This window comes from Eulemur rufifrons, chromosome 28, assembly GCF_041146395.1.
Source record: "Eulemur rufifrons isolate Redbay chromosome 28, OSU_ERuf_1, whole genome shotgun sequence".
NCBI classification, from domain to species: domain Eukaryota; kingdom Metazoa; phylum Chordata; class Mammalia; order Primates; family Lemuridae; genus Eulemur; species Eulemur rufifrons.
The window spans coordinates 71,777,246-71,795,686 of NC_091010.1; the positions used below are offsets into that span (position 1 = coordinate 71,777,246).

Consider the following 18,441-nt stretch of genomic DNA (forward strand, 5'->3'; position numbering starts at 1 on the left):
TCTTTTTTCCTGAAGGCCAGCCTTAGATCCTAAAGTGAGTCTACGTAAAATGCCCATGAAGTAATTACCTGACCCGCTGTGTTTTACCTAAAACCCCGTGCCAGAAAGGGCCTTGCCGCCCTGCAACCCAGAAGGGAGGAAGGCACACTGGAGAGAGTCCAGGCAGAATCTCAATATAAAAGTCTCGCTGGTTCTGCCACTCGGCCCGTTAGAATTAGCGCACCCCCTTTTGGTCCAGTCATTTCTACTGGACTGTCCATGCTTTAAACATAAAAAATGGACAGCTTCCCCTGCACCCTTGAGTGTTCCTTCTGAAGGTGTCCATGCATAAGTTTTAATCCTTTCTGCTAGTAATCTTGACGGCAGCAAATTCTCAACAGGTCTTTACGGGGACCTTTTGGGGGGGCCTTTGCTCCCAGCCTTCGGGGACCAGAGACACTTTGATCCCTGTGATGTCAATAAATTCTGTTTTGGGACGTGAAAAGATGATTTTGTCTAATTCACTCATCTTTGGAACTACTCTACACTTCAGTATGTCAATGGTCATTAAAAATTAAGTGGATATAAAAGTTAAAGGTCATAAAAGTTTGGCCACAGATGCCGTCTCTCTGACATATCTTGGCCAAAAGGGGCGGGGGGGAAGGGACTTGTGAACTAAAATAACATTTTGAGGCTCACCTCACACACACGCACACACACACACACACCCACGCACACACACACGCCTCCACCACCAGCGCCGCCTATAGCCTGCAAGCCCCGGCTTGGAGATGGCCCACCTCTTCTGGCCAAACCAACGTATGCCTCCCACGTATTGGTTTATGACTTTCCCTGTAAGCCCTGTCTCCCTGAAAGGTAAAAAACCAACTATACCATAGCAGCCACAGCGAGTCCACTTGCTCAAGGCCTCTTGGGCGTGGCTCCGGGTCATGAGCCTCAAATTTGGCTCAGATTAAATCTCTTTAAAACTATGTTACGGACTTTGGTTTCTTTTCCCTTGACAAGGTTGGCGCCCGGGCGTGGGGCTCAGAGAAGACTCAGGACCACCGAAGGAGCAGTCCGAACTCGGTGCCGAGTCCCAGCGTGGCCCTTTTGGGGAGGGGGGGCCTACCCTCCTGCCCCCCCCGACTCCGAGCTTCTCCTCTGGTGGAACTGGTGGGTCGTCCTGAGCTCCCCTTTTGGTTGATGGTCTCGGTTTACTCTGAGCTGGTTCTTTTCCTAGGAATTGTTGTTTGGGATCCTAACTTAGATTTGGAGGTGCATCCTAAAGGGTCTTCTCCATTGTCTTTTTATCCTAAAATTAATCTCAATCGGCTTTGCTGTGCATTTTTGAAAGAGGAAACCGAACTGTCTTGTTGGTAGATAAATGAGACTGAGTTCCTCAGCTCCGAAGAGAAGGGGCATCTTACTCCTCCCAGTCTTGGCAACCCCGGGTGACGGGGGTCCCGAGTGGGAGTTGCCTGGGGCGATTCCCCGAGGCGCGAGTGGCCGCATACGGAACCGGAACCCCCGCTCCCCCCCTCAGACACACACGTACGTTAATTAAAAGGAGGCTCGTCCAGGAAACGCATATAAGAGCTGATCACTCGGCGTTTGGAGCCCTCTCGGAGGTACTAGACCTCCGAGAGAGAAACCTGAGACACCTAAGAGGGTGGGAGCGACTCAGTGGTGAGACCTTGAGGAGCGCCACCCACAAGCAGCACACTCTGATCCACGACACCCAACCCTGTAGGACAGTTCGGTTGCTTCTTTTAAGGAGAAAATGGGACATCCTTTAAAATCGAGGAAAGACAAGGGAGGATGACCCCCAGGGGGCACCCCAGTTGGTGTGTGGTACCCCTACTTGCAAGTAGTTCTGTAAATGAAAAGATTCAAAGGCCTGCCAGGTGTTTCTGGGGCTCCGGCTGGTTATAGAGCTAATGCTGGTGCACAAGTTTTTACGAAAGGGCAAATGACATCAAGGAAAATTCAGAGCTGAAACGCTCGACCTACCGCTCTAGAGTTCAAGTGTCTCGAGCTATTTCTCTCTCTTCTTTTCCCGCTACTCTGAAACGTGCTGACTTTTCCTATTGATGTCCACATCGCTCATCGTTTACAGTATCTACAATTGAGAGGCTACCTGGAGATCCTGATGCCAGCTACGGGTGAAAGGTGCATGAAAATATTGCGGTTTTGCACTTGTGACCCTAACTGCAGATACAGTTTACTTCCACTGACTCAGTGTCTATAGAGAGGTACACAGAAGGTGTCTCTAAACGCACTGTCATCTAATCTTAACCGTACCCTTAGGGACTCAGAGTTGTCCTAGAAGTTGCGGGCAGAAGAGCTTAAATTGAAAGCTTCAGTTTTCCCTTGGTCTCGTCCATTTTTGTCCCACTCTTTACAAGCTAGCCGGTCATGCGTACATTATGCTGCTCTAACCAAGTTTGGGCCTAGGGAAAAAGTTTCTAAATTAGTAATTTCTCTGCAGTAATTTACTTTAAGATAAAAAGTGAATGATGGTTACAATCCAGAGAATCTCAAAACAGTCTTACTCTTTATAAATATTGCATGTACTCAAGTGTACACACACACACACCCCCAAATTGTTTTGAGACCATTTAGATTGTTTTCAAAGCAGCCTAATCTTGATCCTCGTGCAAAAGCCACGTTACTAGCTTTGTATCGTTGTTTGAGGTGCTGAGGATTGGCGCTGAAAGCTTCCCCCCCTCCTCCTAGTCTACAGTCAGGTGATCTGATGTTGATGTGGGATTCAGAAAACTAACTGAAAACGAAGGCTTCAGAAGCAAAAATGTTCTGACCTTGCCTTGTGTGCCTGCCTCTTGTACCAATCCTTCCCTGAAGCCAGCCATAAAAACCAGCATCCCTGTGCCCAAGGAGGCTCGTACAGCCCAGAACCCCTTTCTTTTTTCCTGAAGGCCAGCCTTAGATCCTAAAGTGAGTCTACGTAAAATGCCCATGAAGTAATTACCTGACCCGCTGTGTTTTACCTAAAACCCCGTGCCAGAAAGGGCCTTGCCGCCCTGCAACCCAGAAGGGAGGAAGGCACACTGGAGAGAGTCCAGGCAGAATCTCAATATAAAAGTCTCGCTGGTTCTGCCACTCGGCCCGTTAGAATTAGCGCACCCCCTTTTGGTCCAGTCATTTCTACTGGACTGTCCATGCTTTAAACATAAAAAATGGACAGCTTCCCCTGCACCCTTGAGTGTTCCTTCTGAAGGTGTCCATGCATAAGTTTTAATCCTTTCTGCTAGTAATCTTGACGGCAGCAAATTCTCAACAGGTCTTTACGGGGACCTTTTGGGGGGGCCTTTGCTCCCAGCCTTCGGGGACCAGAGACACTTTGATCCCTGTGATGTCAATAAATTCTGTTTTGGGACGTGAAAAGATGATTTTGTCTAATTCACTCATCTTTGGAACTACTCTACACTTCAGTATGTCAATGGTCATTAAAAATTAAGTGGATATAAAAGTTAAAGGTCATAAAAGTTTGGCCACAGATGCCGTCTCTCTGACATATCTTGGCCAAAAGGGGCGGGGGGGAAGGGACTTGTGAACTAAAATAACATTTTGAGGCTCACCTCACACACACGCACACACACACACACACCCACGCACACACACACGCCTCCACCACCAGCGCCGCCTATAGCCTGCAAGCCCCGGCTTGGAGATGGCCCACCTCTTCTGGCCAAACCAACGTATGCCTCCCATGTATTGGTTTATGACTTTCCCTGTAAGCCCTGTCTCCCTGAAAGGTAAAAAACCAAACTATACCATAGCAGCCACAGCGAGTCCACTTGCTCAAGGCCTCTTGGGCATGGCTCCGGGTCATGAGCCTCAAATTTGGCTCAGATTAAATCTCTTTAAAACTATGTTACGGACTTTGGTTTCTTTTCCCTTGACAAGGTTGGCGCCCGGGCGTGGCGCTCAGAGAAGACTCAGGACCACCGAAGGAGCAGCCCGAACTCGGTGCCGAGTCCCGGCGTGGCCCTTTTGGGGAGGGCGGGGCCTACCCTCCTCCCCACCCCCCCACCCCCCCCCCCCCCCCCGCCTCCGAGCTTCTCCTCTGGTGGAACTGGTGGGTCGTCCTGAGCTCCCCTTTTGGTTGATGGTCTCGGTTTACTCTGAGCTGGTTCTTTTCCTAGGAATTGTTGTTTGGGATCCTAACTTAGATTTGGAGGTGCATCCTAAAGGGTCTTCTCCATTGTCTTTTTATCCTAAAATTAATCTCAATCGGCTTTGCTGTGCATTTTTGAAGAGGAAACCGAACTGTCTTGTTGGTAGATAAATGAGACTGAGTTCCTCAGCTCCGAAGAGAAGGGGCATCTTACTCCTCCCAGCCTTGGCAACCCCGGGTGACGGGGGTCCCGAGTGGGAGTTGCCTGGGGCGATTCCCCGAGGCGCGAGTGGCCCCATATGGAACCGGAACCCCCGCTCCCCCCCACAGACACACACGTACGTTAATTAAAAGGAGGCTCGTCCAGGAAACGCATATAAGAGCTGATCACTCGGCGTTTGGAGCCCTCTTGGAGGTACTAGACCTCCGAGAGAGAAACCTGAGACACCTAAGAGGGTGGGAGCGACTCAGTGGTGAGACCTTGAGGAGCGCCACCCACAAGCAGCACACTCTGATCCACGACACCCAACCCTGTAGGACAGTTCGGTTGCTTCTTTTAAGGAGAAAATGGGACATCCTTTAAAATCGAGGAAAGACAAGGGAGGATGACCCCCAGGGGGCACCCCAGTTGGTGTGTGGTACCCCTACTTGCAAGTAGTTCTGTAAATGAAAAGATTCAAAGGCCTGCCAGGTGTTTCTGGGGCTCCGGCTGGTTATAGAGCTAATGCTGGTGCACAAGTTTTTACGAAAGGGCAAATGACATCAAGGAAAATTCAGAGCTGAAACGCTCGACCTACCGCTCTAGAGTTCAAGTGTCTCGAGCTATTTCTCTCTCTTCTTTTCCCGCTACTCTGAAACGTGCTGACTTTTCCTATTGATGTCCACATCGCTCATCGTTTACGGTATCTACAATTGAGAGGCTACCTGGAGATCCTGATGCCAGCTACGGGTGAAAGGTGCATGAAAATATTGCGGTTTTGCACTTGTGACCCTAACTGCAGATACAGTTTACTTCCACTGACTCAGTGTCTATAGAGAGGTACACAGAAGGTGTCTCTAAACGCACTGTCATCTAATCTTAACCGTACCCTTAGGGACTCAGAGTTGTCCTAGAAGTTGCGGGCAGAAGAGCTTAAATTGAAAGCTTCAGTTTTCCCTTGGTCTCGTCCATTTTTGTCCCACTCTTTACAAGCTAGCCGGTCATGCGTACATTATGCTGCTCTAACCAAGTTTGGGCCTAGGGAAAAAGTTTCTAAATTAGTAATTTCTCTGCAGTAATTTACTTTAAGATAAAAAGTGAATGATGGTTACAATCCAGAGAATCTCAAAACAGTCTTACTCTTTATAAATATTGCATGTACTCAAGTGTACACACACACACACCCCCAAATTGTTTTGAGACCATTTAGATTGTTTTCAAAGCAGCCTAATCTTGATCCTCGTGCAAAAGCCACGTTACTAGCTTTGTATCGTTGTTTGAGGTGCTGAGGATTGGCGCTGAAAGCTTCCCCCCCTCTTCCTAGTCTACAGTCAGGTGATCTGATGTTGATGTGGGATTCAGAAAACTAACTGAAAACGAAGGCTTCAGAAGCAAAAATGTTCTGACCTTGCCTTGTGTGCCTGCCTCTTGTACCAATCCTTCCCTGAAGCCAGCCATAAAAACCAGCATCCCTGTGCCCAAGGAGGCTCGTACAGCCCAGAACCCCTTTCTTTTTTCCTGAAGGCCAGCCTTAGATCCTAAAGTGAGTCTACGTAAAATGCCCATGAAGTAATTACCTGACCCGCTGTGTTTTACCTAAAACCCCGTGCCAGAAAGGGCCTTGCCGCCCTGCAACCCAGAAGGGAGGAAGGCACACTGGAGAGAGTCCAGGCAGAATCTCAATATAAAAGTCTCGCTGGTTCTGCCACTCGGCCCGTTAGAATTAGCGCACCCCCTTTTGGTCCAGTCATTTCTACTGGACTGTCCATGCTTTAAACATAAAAAATGGACAGCTTCCCCTGCACCCTTGAGTGTTCCTTCTGAAGGTGTCCATGCATAAGTTTTAATCCTTTCTGCTAGTAATCTTGACGGCAGCAAATTCTCAACAGGTCTTTACGGGGACCTTTTGGGGGGGCCTTTGCTCCCAGCCTTCGGGGACCAGAGACACTTTGATCCCTGTGATGTCAATAAATTCTGTTTTGGGACGTGAAAAGATGATTTTGTCTAATTCACTCATCTTTGGAACTACTCTACACTTCAGTATGTCAATGGTCATTAAAAATTAAGTGGATATAAAAGTTAAAGGTCATAAAAGTTTGGCCACAGATGCCGTCTCTCTGACATATCTTGGCCAAAAGGGGCGGGGGGGAAGGGACTTGTGAACTAAAATAACATTTTGAGGCTCACCTCACACACACGCACACACACACACACACCCACGCACACACACACGCCTCCACCACCAGCGCCGCCTATAGCCTGCAAGCCCCGGCTTGGAGATGGCCCACCTCTTCTGGCCAAACCAACGTATGCCTCCCACGTATTGGTTTATGACTTTCCCTGTAAGCCCTGTCTCCCTGAAAGGTAAAAAACCAACTATACCATAGCAGCCACAGCGAGTCCACTTGCTCAAGGCCTCTTGGGCGTGGCTCCGGGTCATGAGCCTCAAATTTGGCTCAGATTAAATCTCTTTAAAACTATGTTACGGACTTTGGTTTCTTTTCCCTTGACAAGGTTGGCGCCCGGGCGTGGGGCTCAGAGAAGACTCAGGACCACCGAAGGAGCAGTCCGAACTCGGTGCCGAGTCCCAGCGTGGCCCTTTTGGGGAGGGGGGGCCTACCCTCCTGCCCCCCCCGACTCCGAGCTTCTCCTCTGGTGGAACTGGTGGGTCGTCCTGAGCTCCCCTTTTGGTTGATGGTCTCGGTTTACTCTGAGCTGGTTCTTTTCCTAGGAATTGTTGTTTGGGATCCTAACTTAGATTTGGAGGTGCATCCTAAAGGGTCTTCTCCATTGTCTTTTTATCCTAAAATTAATCTCAATCGGCTTTGCTGTGCATTTTTGAAAGAGGAAACCGAACTGTCTTGTTGGTAGATAAATGAGACTGAGTTCCTCAGCTCCGAAGAGAAGGGGCATCTTACTCCTCCCAGTCTTGGCAACCCCGGGTGACGGGGGTCCCGAGTGGGAGTTGCCTGGGGCGATTCCCCGAGGCGCGAGTGGCCGCATACGGAACCGGAACCCCCGCTCCCCCCCTCAGACACACACGTACGTTAATTAAAAGGAGGCTCGTCCAGGAAACGCATATAAGAGCTGATCACTCGGCGTTTGGAGCCCTCTCGGAGGTACTAGACCTCCGAGAGAGAAACCTGAGACACCTAAGAGGGTGGGAGCGACTCAGTGGTGAGACCTTGAGGAGCGCCACCCACAAGCAGCACACTCTGATCCACGACACCCAACCCTGTAGGACAGTTCGGTTGCTTCTTTTAAGGAGAAAATGGGACATCCTTTAAAATCGAGGAAAGACAAGGGAGGATGACCCCCAGGGGGCACCCCAGTTGGTGTGTGGTACCCCTACTTGCAAGTAGTTCTGTAAATGAAAAGATTCAAAGGCCTGCCAGGTGTTTCTGGGGCTCCGGCTGGTTATAGAGCTAATGCTGGTGCACAAGTTTTTACGAAAGGGCAAATGACATCAAGGAAAATTCAGAGCTGAAACGCTCGACCTACCGCTCTAGAGTTCAAGTGTCTCGAGCTATTTCTCTCTCTTCTTTTCCCGCTACTCTGAAACGTGCTGACTTTTCCTATTGATGTCCACATCGCTCATCGTTTACAGTATCTACAATTGAGAGGCTACCTGGAGATCCTGATGCCAGCTACGGGTGAAAGGTGCATGAAAATATTGCGGTTTTGCACTTGTGACCCTAACTGCAGATACAGTTTACTTCCACTGACTCAGTGTCTATAGAGAGGTACACAGAAGGTGTCTCTAAACGCACTGTCATCTAATCTTAACCGTACCCTTAGGGACTCAGAGTTGTCCTAGAAGTTGCGGGCAGAAGAGCTTAAATTGAAAGCTTCAGTTTTCCCTTGGTCTCGTCCATTTTTGTCCCACTCTTTACAAGCTAGCCGGTCATGCGTACATTATGCTGCTCTAACCAAGTTTGGGCCTAGGGAAAAAGTTTCTAAATTAGTAATTTCTCTGCAGTAATTTACTTTAAGATAAAAAGTGAATGATGGTTACAATCCAGAGAATCTCAAAACAGTCTTACTCTTTATAAATATTGCATGTACTCAAGTGTACACACACACACACCCCCAAATTGTTTTGAGACCATTTAGATTGTTTTCAAAGCAGCCTAATCTTGATCCTCGTGCAAAAGCCACGTTACTAGCTTTGTATCGTTGTTTGAGGTGCTGAGGATTGGCGCTGAAAGCTTCCCCCCCTCCTCCTAGTCTACAGTCAGGTGATCTGATGTTGATGTGGGATTCAGAAAACTAACTGAAAACGAAGGCTTCAGAAGCAAAAATGTTCTGACCTTGCCTTGTGTGCCTGCCTCTTGTACCAATCCTTCCCTGAAGCCAGCCATAAAAACCAGCATCCCTGTGCCCAAGGAGGCTCGTACAGCCCAGAACCCCTTTCTTTTTTCCTGAAGGCCAGCCTTAGATCCTAAAGTGAGTCTACGTAAAATGCCCATGAAGTAATTACCTGACCCGCTGTGTTTTACCTAAAACCCCGTGCCAGAAAGGGCCTTGCCGCCCTGCAACCCAGAAGGGAGGAAGGCACACTGGAGAGAGTCCAGGCAGAATCTCAATATAAAAGTCTCGCTGGTTCTGCCACTCGGCCCGTTAGAATTAGCGCACCCCCTTTTGGTCCAGTCATTTCTACTGGACTGTCCATGCTTTAAACATAAAAAATGGACAGCTTCCCCTGCACCCTTGAGTGTTCCTTCTGAAGGTGTCCATGCATAAGTTTTAATCCTTTCTGCTAGTAATCTTGACGGCAGCAAATTCTCAACAGGTCTTTACGGGGACCTTTTGGGGGGGCCTTTGCTCCCAGCCTTCGGGGACCAGAGACACTTTGATCCCTGTGATGTCAATAAATTCTGTTTTGGGACGTGAAAAGATGATTTTGTCTAATTCACTCATCTTTGGAACTACTCTACACTTCAGTATGTCAATGGTCATTAAAAATTAAGTGGATATAAAAGTTAAAGGTCATAAAAGTTTGGCCACAGATGCCGTCTCTCTGACATATCTTGGCCAAAAGGGGCGGGGGGGAAGGGACTTGTGAACTAAAATAACATTTTGAGGCTCACCTCACACACACGCACACACACACACACACCCACGCACACACACACGCCTCCACCACCAGCGCCGCCTATAGCCTGCAAGCCCCGGCTTGGAGATGGCCCACCTCTTCTGGCCAAACCAACGTATGCCTCCCATGTATTGGTTTATGACTTTCCCTGTAAGCCCTGTCTCCCTGAAAGGTAAAAAACCAAACTATACCATAGCAGCCACAGCGAGTCCACTTGCTCAAGGCCTCTTGGGCATGGCTCCGGGTCATGAGCCTCAAATTTGGCTCAGATTAAATCTCTTTAAAACTATGTTACGGACTTTGGTTTCTTTTCCCTTGACAAGGTTGGCGCCCGGGCGTGGCGCTCAGAGAAGACTCAGGACCACCGAAGGAGCAGCCCGAACTCGGTGCCGAGTCCCGGCGTGGCCCTTTTGGGGAGGGCGGGGCCTACCCTCCTCCCCACCCCCGCACCCCCCCCCCCCCGCCTCCGAGCTTCTCCTCTGGTGGAACTGGTGGGTCGTCCTGAGCTCCCCTTTTGGTTGATGGTCTCGGTTTACTCTGAGCTGGTTCTTTTCCTAGGAATTGTTGTTTGGGATCCTAACTTAGATTTGGAGGTGCATCCTAAAGGGTCTTCTCCATTGTCTTTTTATCCTAAAATTAATCTCAATCGGCTTTGCTGTGCATTTTTGAAGAGGAAACCGAACTGTCTTGTTGGTAGATAAATGAGACTGAGTTCCTCAGCTCCGAAGAGAAGGGGCATCTTACTCCTCCCAGCCTTGGCAACCCCGGGTGACGGGGGTCCCGAGTGGGAGTTGCCTGGGGCGATTCCCCGAGGCGCGAGTGGCCCCATATGGAACCGGAACCCCCGCTCCCCCCCACAGACACACACGTACGTTAATTAAAAGGAGGCTCGTCCAGGAAACGCATATAAGAGCTGATCACTCGGCGTTTGGAGCCCTCTTGGAGGTACTAGACCTCCGAGAGAGAAACCTGAGACACCTAAGAGGGTGGGAGCGACTCAGTGGTGAGACCTTGAGGAGCGCCACCCACAAGCAGCACACTCTGATCCACGACACCCAACCCTGTAGGACAGTTCGGTTGCTTCTTTTAAGGAGAAAATGGGACATCCTTTAAAATCGAGGAAAGACAAGGGAGGATGACCCCCAGGGGGCACCCCAGTTGGTGTGTGGTACCCCTACTTGCAAGTAGTTCTGTAAATGAAAAGATTCAAAGGCCTGCCAGGTGTTTCTGGGGCTCCGGCTGGTTATAGAGCTAATGCTGGTGCACAAGTTTTTACGAAAGGGCAAATGACATCAAGGAAAATTCAGAGCTGAAACGCTCGACCTACCGCTCTAGAGTTCAAGTGTCTCGAGCTATTTCTCTCTCTTCTTTTCCCGCTACTCTGAAACGTGCTGACTTTTCCTATTGATGTCCACATCGCTCATCGTTTACGGTATCTACAATTGAGAGGCTACCTGGAGATCCTGATGCCAGCTACGGGTGAAAGGTGCATGAAAATATTGCGGTTTTGCACTTGTGACCCTAACTGCAGATACAGTTTACTTCCACTGACTCAGTGTCTATAGAGAGGTACACAGAAGGTGTCTCTAAACGCACTGTCATCTAATCTTAACCGTACCCTTAGGGACTCAGAGTTGTCCTAGAAGTTGCGGGCAGAAGAGCTTAAATTGAAAGCTTCAGTTTTCCCTTGGTCTCGTCCATTTTTGTCCCACTCTTTACAAGCTAGCCGGTCATGCGTACATTATGCTGCTCTAACCAAGTTTGGGCCTAGGGAAAAAGTTTCTAAATTAGTAATTTCTCTGCAGTAATTTACTTTAAGATAAAAAGTGAATGATGGTTACAATCCAGAGAATCTCAAAACAGTCTTACTCTTTATAAATATTGCATGTACTCAAGTGTACACACACACACACCCCCAAATTGTTTTGAGACCATTTAGATTGTTTTCAAAGCAGCCTAATCTTGATCCTCGTGCAAAAGCCACGTTACTAGCTTTGTATCGTTGTTTGAGGTGCTGAGGATTGGCGCTGAAAGCTTCCCCCCCTCCTCCTAGTCTACAGTCAGGTGATCTGATGTTGATGTGGGATTCAGAAAACTAACTGAAAACGAAGGCTTCAGAAGCAAAAATGTTCTGACCTTGCCTTGTGTGCCTGCCTCTTGTACCAATCCTTCCCTGAAGCCAGCCATAAAAACCAGCATCCCTGTGCCCAAGGAGGCTCGTACAGCCCAGAACCCCTTTCTTTTTTCCTGAAGGCCAGCCTTAGATCCTAAAGTGAGTCTACGTAAAATGCCCATGAAGTAATTACCTGACCCGCTGTGTTTTACCTAAAACCCCGTGCCAGAAAGGGCCTTGCCGCCCTGCAACCCAGAAGGGAGGAAGGCACACTGGAGAGAGTCCAGGCAGAATCTCAATATAAAAGTCTCGCTGGTTCTGCCACTCGGCCCGTTAGAATTAGCGCACCCCCTTTTGGTCCAGTCATTTCTACTGGACTGTCCATGCTTTAAACATAAAAAATGGACAGCTTCCCCTGCACCCTTGAGTGTTCCTTCTGAAGGTGTCCATGCATAAGTTTTAATCCTTTCTGCTAGTAATCTTGACGGCAGCAAATTCTCAACAGGTCTTTACGGGGACCTTTTGGGGGGGCCTTTGCTCCCAGCCTTCGGGGACCAGAGACACTTTGATCCCTGTGATGTCAATAAATTCTGTTTTGGGACGTGAAAAGATGATTTTGTCTAATTCACTCATCTTTGGAACTACTCTACACTTCAGTATGTCAATGGTCATTAAAAATTAAGTGGATATAAAAGTTAAAGGTCATAAAAGTTTGGCCACAGATGCCGTCTCTCTGACATATCTTGGCCAAAAGGGGCGGGGGGGAAGGGACTTGTGAACTAAAATAACATTTTGAGGCTCACCTCACACACACGCACACACACACACACACCCACGCACACACACACGCCTCCACCACCAGCGCCGCCTATAGCCTGCAAGCCCCGGCTTGGAGATGGCCCACCTCTTCTGGCCAAACCAACGTATGCCTCCCACGTATTGGTTTATGACTTTCCCTGTAAGCCCTGTCTCCCTGAAAGGTAAAAAACCAACTATACCATAGCAGCCACAGCGAGTCCACTTGCTCAAGGCCTCTTGGGCGTGGCTCCGGGTCATGAGCCTCAAATTTGGCTCAGATTAAATCTCTTTAAAACTATGTTACGGACTTTGGTTTCTTTTCCCTTGACAAGGTTGGCGCCCGGGCGTGGGGCTCAGAGAAGACTCAGGACCACCGAAGGAGCAGTCCGAACTCGGTGCCGAGTCCCAGCGTGGCCCTTTTGGGGAGGGGGGGCCTACCCTCCTGCCCCCCCCGACTCCGAGCTTCTCCTCTGGTGGAACTGGTGGGTCGTCCTGAGCTCCCCTTTTGGTTGATGGTCTCGGTTTACTCTGAGCTGGTTCTTTTCCTAGGAATTGTTGTTTGGGATCCTAACTTAGATTTGGAGGTGCATCCTAAAGGGTCTTCTCCATTGTCTTTTTATCCTAAAATTAATCTCAATCGGCTTTGCTGTGCATTTTTGAAAGAGGAAACCGAACTGTCTTGTTGGTAGATAAATGAGACTGAGTTCCTCAGCTCCGAAGAGAAGGGGCATCTTACTCCTCCCAGTCTTGGCAACCCCGGGTGACGGGGGTCCCGAGTGGGAGTTGCCTGGGGCGATTCCCCGAGGCGCGAGTGGCCGCATACGGAACCGGAACCCCCGCTCCCCCCCTCAGACACACACGTACGTTAATTAAAAGGAGGCTCGTCCAGGAAACGCATATAAGAGCTGATCACTCGGCGTTTGGAGCCCTCTCGGAGGTACTAGACCTCCGAGAGAGAAACCTGAGACACCTAAGAGGGTGGGAGCGACTCAGTGGTGAGACCTTGAGGAGCCCCACCCACAAGCAGCACACTCTGATCCACGACACCCAACCCTGTAGGACAGTTCGGTTGCTTCTTTTAAGGAGAAAATGGGACATCCTTTAAAATCGAGGAAAGACAAGGGAGGATGACCCCCAGGGGGCACCCCAGTTGGTGTGTGGTACCCCTACTTGCAAGTAGTTCTGTAAATGAAAAGATTCAAAGGCCTGCCAGGTGTTTCTGGGGCTCCGGCTGGTTATAGAGCTAATGCTGGTGCACAAGTTTTTACGAAAGGGCAAATGACATCAAGGAAAATTCAGAGCTGAAACGCTCGACCTACCGCTCTAGAGTTCAAGTGTCTCGAGCTATTTCTCTCTCTTCTTTTCCCGCTACTCTGAAACGTGCTGACTTTTCCTATTGATGTCCACATCGCTCATCGTTTACGGTATCTACAATTGAGAGGCTACCTGGAGATCCTGATGCCAGCTACGGGTGAAAGGTGCATGAAAATATTGCGGTTTTGCACTTGTGACCCTAACTGCAGATACAGTTTACTTCCACTGACTCAGTGTCTATAGAGAGGTACACAGAAGGTGTCTCTAAACGCACTGTCATCTAATCTTAACCGTACCCTTAGGGACTCAGAGTTGTCCTAGAAGTTGCGGGCAGAAGAGCTTAAATTGAAAGCTTCAGTTTTCCCTTGGTCTCGTCCATTTTTGTCCCACTCTTTACAAGCTAGCCGGTCATGCGTACATTATGCTGCTCTAACCAAGTTTGGGCCTAGGGAAAAAGTTTCTAAATTAGTAATTTCTCTGTAGTAATTTACTTTAAGATAAAAAGTGAATGATGGTTACAATCCAGAGAATCTCAAAACAGTCTTACTCTTTATAAATATTGCATGTACTCAAGTGTACACACACACACCCCCAAATTGTTTTGAGACCATTTAGATTGTTTTCAAAGCAGCCTAATCTTGATCCTCGTGCAAAAGCCACGTTACTAGCTTTGTATCGTTGTTTGAGGTGCTGAGGATTGGCGCTGAAAGCTTCCCCCCCTCTTCCTAGTCTACAGTCAGGTGATCTGATGTTGATGTGGGATTCAGAAAACTAACTGAAAACGAAGGCTTCAGAAGCAAAAATGTTCTGACCTTGCCTTGTGTGCCTGCCTCTTGTACCAATCCTTTCCTGAAGCCAGCCATAAAAACCAGCATCCCTGTACCCAAGGCATGGTGGCTCATGCCTTAATCCTAGCACTCTGGGAGGCTCAGATGGGCAGATTGCTAGAGGTCTGGGGTTCGAGACCAGCCTCAGCAAGAGCGAGACCCTGTCTCTACTAAAGATTGAAAGAAATTAGCTCGACAACTAAAAATATATAGAAAAATTTTGCCAGGCATGGTGGCACATACCTGTAGTCTCAGCTAATCAGGAGGCTAAAGCAGCAGGTTTGCTTGAGCCCAGGAATTTGAGGTTGCTGTGAGCTAGGCTGATGCCAGGGCACTCTAGCCAAACAAAAGAAAAAAATGTAAGTTGCTTTTAAAATCCCTCAGGTGGTTAATACAGTAGGAAAGTTACAAATTAGAATAAAGTTTAAATCATCAGTGCTAACACCTCACAAGTAATTTTAACTCAAATACAATGTATCTTATTTCAGTTTCTGTTCCACAGTACCCTGGACTTACTCTCTTCTGTTACACTTTATTGTGCTTCCTTCAGTAATTGTGTTACTCTGAACTATAAACTCTGCAATGGCAAGAACTCTCTTATCTTGTTCACCTCAGCACCTAGCAGGTGTATGGCACACAGCAGAGTTTCAATAAATAACAATCTATTAATAAATGAAGTTAAGACATTAAAATTGCATATATTCTACTTGTACAAAAAATGCAATTTTAATGTGATTTTATGAAACAGATTTAATTATCAAGTAACTTGAACTGTAAAAGCACTTATTTAAAATAAAACTAGCTTACCTACTATACTTATTCAGTTTAAAAAATAAAACTTTGTGTACAAGTTTTCAGCAACACACATTTTCCAACTAACATATAAGATAATGTGATCTGGAAATATATCACTCTCATTTCTGAAGAGCATATAGATAACAGTCTATGTGACTCCTTCAAAACTCTGCTGCAACAGTATTCTATCACCTTCCTCATTTCTCTTTTTAATTTTACAAAAAGGTAGACAAACTTTTAGCCATTTATGGAGCAAACAGTCTGGAGAATTGCTGATGTTACCAACTTTACCTGAAATCTGCCACATACCCAGTGCAAATGCAACTTTACAATGATCTAATAGTGTGAATAAATTGCTTACCACTTAGAAAAATAAAAAATGTGAAATGTGAAACATTTAAAAAAGTGTAACTTTTAAAACTTAGAGCTTAGATCCATCCCCAGAGATTCTGGTTTAATGTTTTTTTTAAAAATTTAAAAAGCAATTTAGATGCTTACTCATGATTGAGAACCAGCATGGTAAATATTGTTTCTTCCTAATGTGACTTGTGTAGCACCGTCACCTAAAATCCCAAATAATTCATTTAAAACAATATGGTACAAATACTACTGTAACTAAGGCTTACAATAGTACATTTTTCATCAACATTTGTCCAAAACTGCAGGTGAACCAAGAGAAAGTCCAACTTTATATTAGACTGCTCATCATTTGGCTTTTAAGTCACTTGAAAGTAACTGGGACTAAAACTAGTTTTATTTGAATAGTCCTTAAAATAAATAAAAACTTTCAAATGATTCAAATGGCAGTTTCTTTCCTGAAACAAACCAACATGAATATTAATCACAAGTAAGAGGCTTCTTAAGATTGTGTAGAACATATATGTGAAGAGTGGTAAATAAGTAGGTATTTCAAAAGAAACGTTTCAGGTATGTTGATATTAAATGATATTAAACTTGATATTTCCAAACATATTAGAGAAATGATAAATTATAAGTACAGTAGAAAAAAATTTACTTTAGACTTTATATTGTCTATAATTTAAAAAGATAACATCTCTAATGGTAAATACACCTCCTCCCAATACCTATTAAATTTGCCATCAATGGAAATCCCAAATAAATTATTCTTATTTTTTGACCAGGCAGTTAAAATAAGCATATTTTATATTAATTGGGGAAGGGCCCCATGTCAAAATTCAATTCAAAATTAAGGACTTGCTCTCTCAAACAGCATTTTTCAGATGCACTTTTGAGATAGAAAAACAATAAGCAAGTAAATCAAGAATCTACAAAAAGAGAAAACTAAAAAATTCGTAATAGCTTTCAAGTAGAGAGAGCTTCTCTATACTTAGCCTTCCTTAAAAAATTTTTTTTCTAAAATCTTTCCATAGCTATCACATATGAGAAAATCATATTTAATAACACACTGGAACATTACCGTGGATGGCTGTCAGGATGATCTGGATCTGTGGATGCTATAACTCACTTGATCTGTTACTTTCTTCACCACATGCTTCTCATGAAATGGTATTTTATTTTAGATGACAGTGCACACCTAATGGAATTCTGAAGCCTTAGCATTTACCGCAGCTTTCAAGAAATTAGCTATTTCAATGTAAATTGAACTTATCCAGGAGAAGGTATGTTAAAAGATTCCTCAAGACAATGACTTCCCCTTTGAAGACAAGAATGCTTTAATTTTGGAGTTAATTCAAGTGTTTTCAAACATTTTTCTCCATTACATAAGTATTAAAATAAAGATCATAGGTCTCCCCACCTCCACTGCTCCTGCCTCAAGTTATCTTTATAACGTGAGCTACCATAGTGACAGCAAGAAAATGAGCCAATTATCCACACTTGTTCTTTGATTGCCAGCTATCATCACCAGTGAAATTGGAATTAACCAGAACTTTATATATGGAATGTTTTGATTACCAGGAGTTTCCTAATATCCCTGCCTTTCCACCTCCTGCTTTTGTAGGTAGGATGAGCATAGTTTTTATATTCTGTTAATATTACATACTTTTGGAGACTTATAAAGGTACATTGGGAACATGAAGGCATATCAGTACAAAGACCCAAGAGGTTGATGGGTTTTAGGGAGACAGAATAGCATAACATACTACAGGTTTGGTAGTTATACCCATGGATTGAAACCAATTTGATTATGTCTGTGTGAACTTGGGTACCAGCAATTTAACTGTGTGTCTTCCTTTATTATAAAATCATAACAACATTCCCCTCATGATGCTGTCATGAAGACTAAATGGAAAATGTACACTGCCTAGTATAGAAGATGCTCAATGATAGACATCTTAAAAAAGAAATGGTAGTGCCACAGGCATTGTTTGTGATAAAACCTAGCTTGCTAGAAACTGCTTGCAAAGTGGACTTGCTAAGTGATCTAATGTGCATAGTCAAATTAAAATGTATGTAAGTCAGATTCTTTTGCTATAAACCATAGCATCTAACTAAATTTTTTTAAGTAGTATTTTTAATCCCACTTATGAGAATTAATGTGACAAGCTCTCAACAGAAATCCATTGAATAATATTTGTATATCTTGCTTTTATGTCCATATGATAAATGCTTAAACTAAGAACCTACATTCTTTAAATTATATTTTACATTTACTTAACATACAAGCTGACCAAACCAGAAAAAAAAAAAACCAACACTGAAAACCTTTACATGGGTCTAGCTTTCACTTAAATGCCCAGATAATATCTGGAGAACATAATATATGTTTGATATTTAATACAGGTCTACTTTTTAACAGAGTACTGTAAAAAATTAACATAAGAAAGTTGCTTTTAGGCCAGGAGTGGTGGCTCATGCCTTAATCCTAGCACTCTGGGAGGCTCAGATGGGCAGATTGCTAGAGGTCTGGGGTTCGAGACCAGCTGAGCAAGAGCGAGACCCTGGCTCTACTAAAGATTGAAAGAAATTAGCTCGACAACTAAAAATATATAGAAAAATTTAGCCAGGCATGGTGGCACATACCTGTAGTCCCAGCTACTCCGGAGGCTAAAGCAGCAGGTTTGCTTGAGCCCAGGAATTTGAGGTTGCTGTGAGCTAGGCTGATGCCAGGGCACTCTAGCCAAAAAAAAAGAAAAGAAAAATGTAAGTTGCTTTTAAAATCCCTCAGGTGGTTAATACAGTAGGAAAGTTACAAATTAG

The 18,441-nt window shown here is 45.7% G+C and overlaps 1 long non-coding RNA gene across 5 annotated transcripts in view; it reads left to right on the forward strand.

Annotated features, from left to right (window-relative positions):
* Nucleotides 1–17,414, forward strand: part of LOC138376252 (uncharacterized) — a 75,188-nt gene extending 57,774 nt beyond the window's left edge. For 3 of the 5 annotated variants that reach the window (XR_011231653.1, XR_011231654.1, XR_011231652.1), the window contains one exon: nt 16,803–17,414. This is a non-coding gene — a long non-coding RNA (uncharacterized lncRNA). The remainder of the gene's footprint in view (nt 1–16,802) is intronic. The other 2 variants (XR_011231649.1, XR_011231651.1) reach the window with 1 other exon arrangement.
* The last annotated feature ends 1,027 nt before the right edge of the window (nt 17,415–18,441 follow it).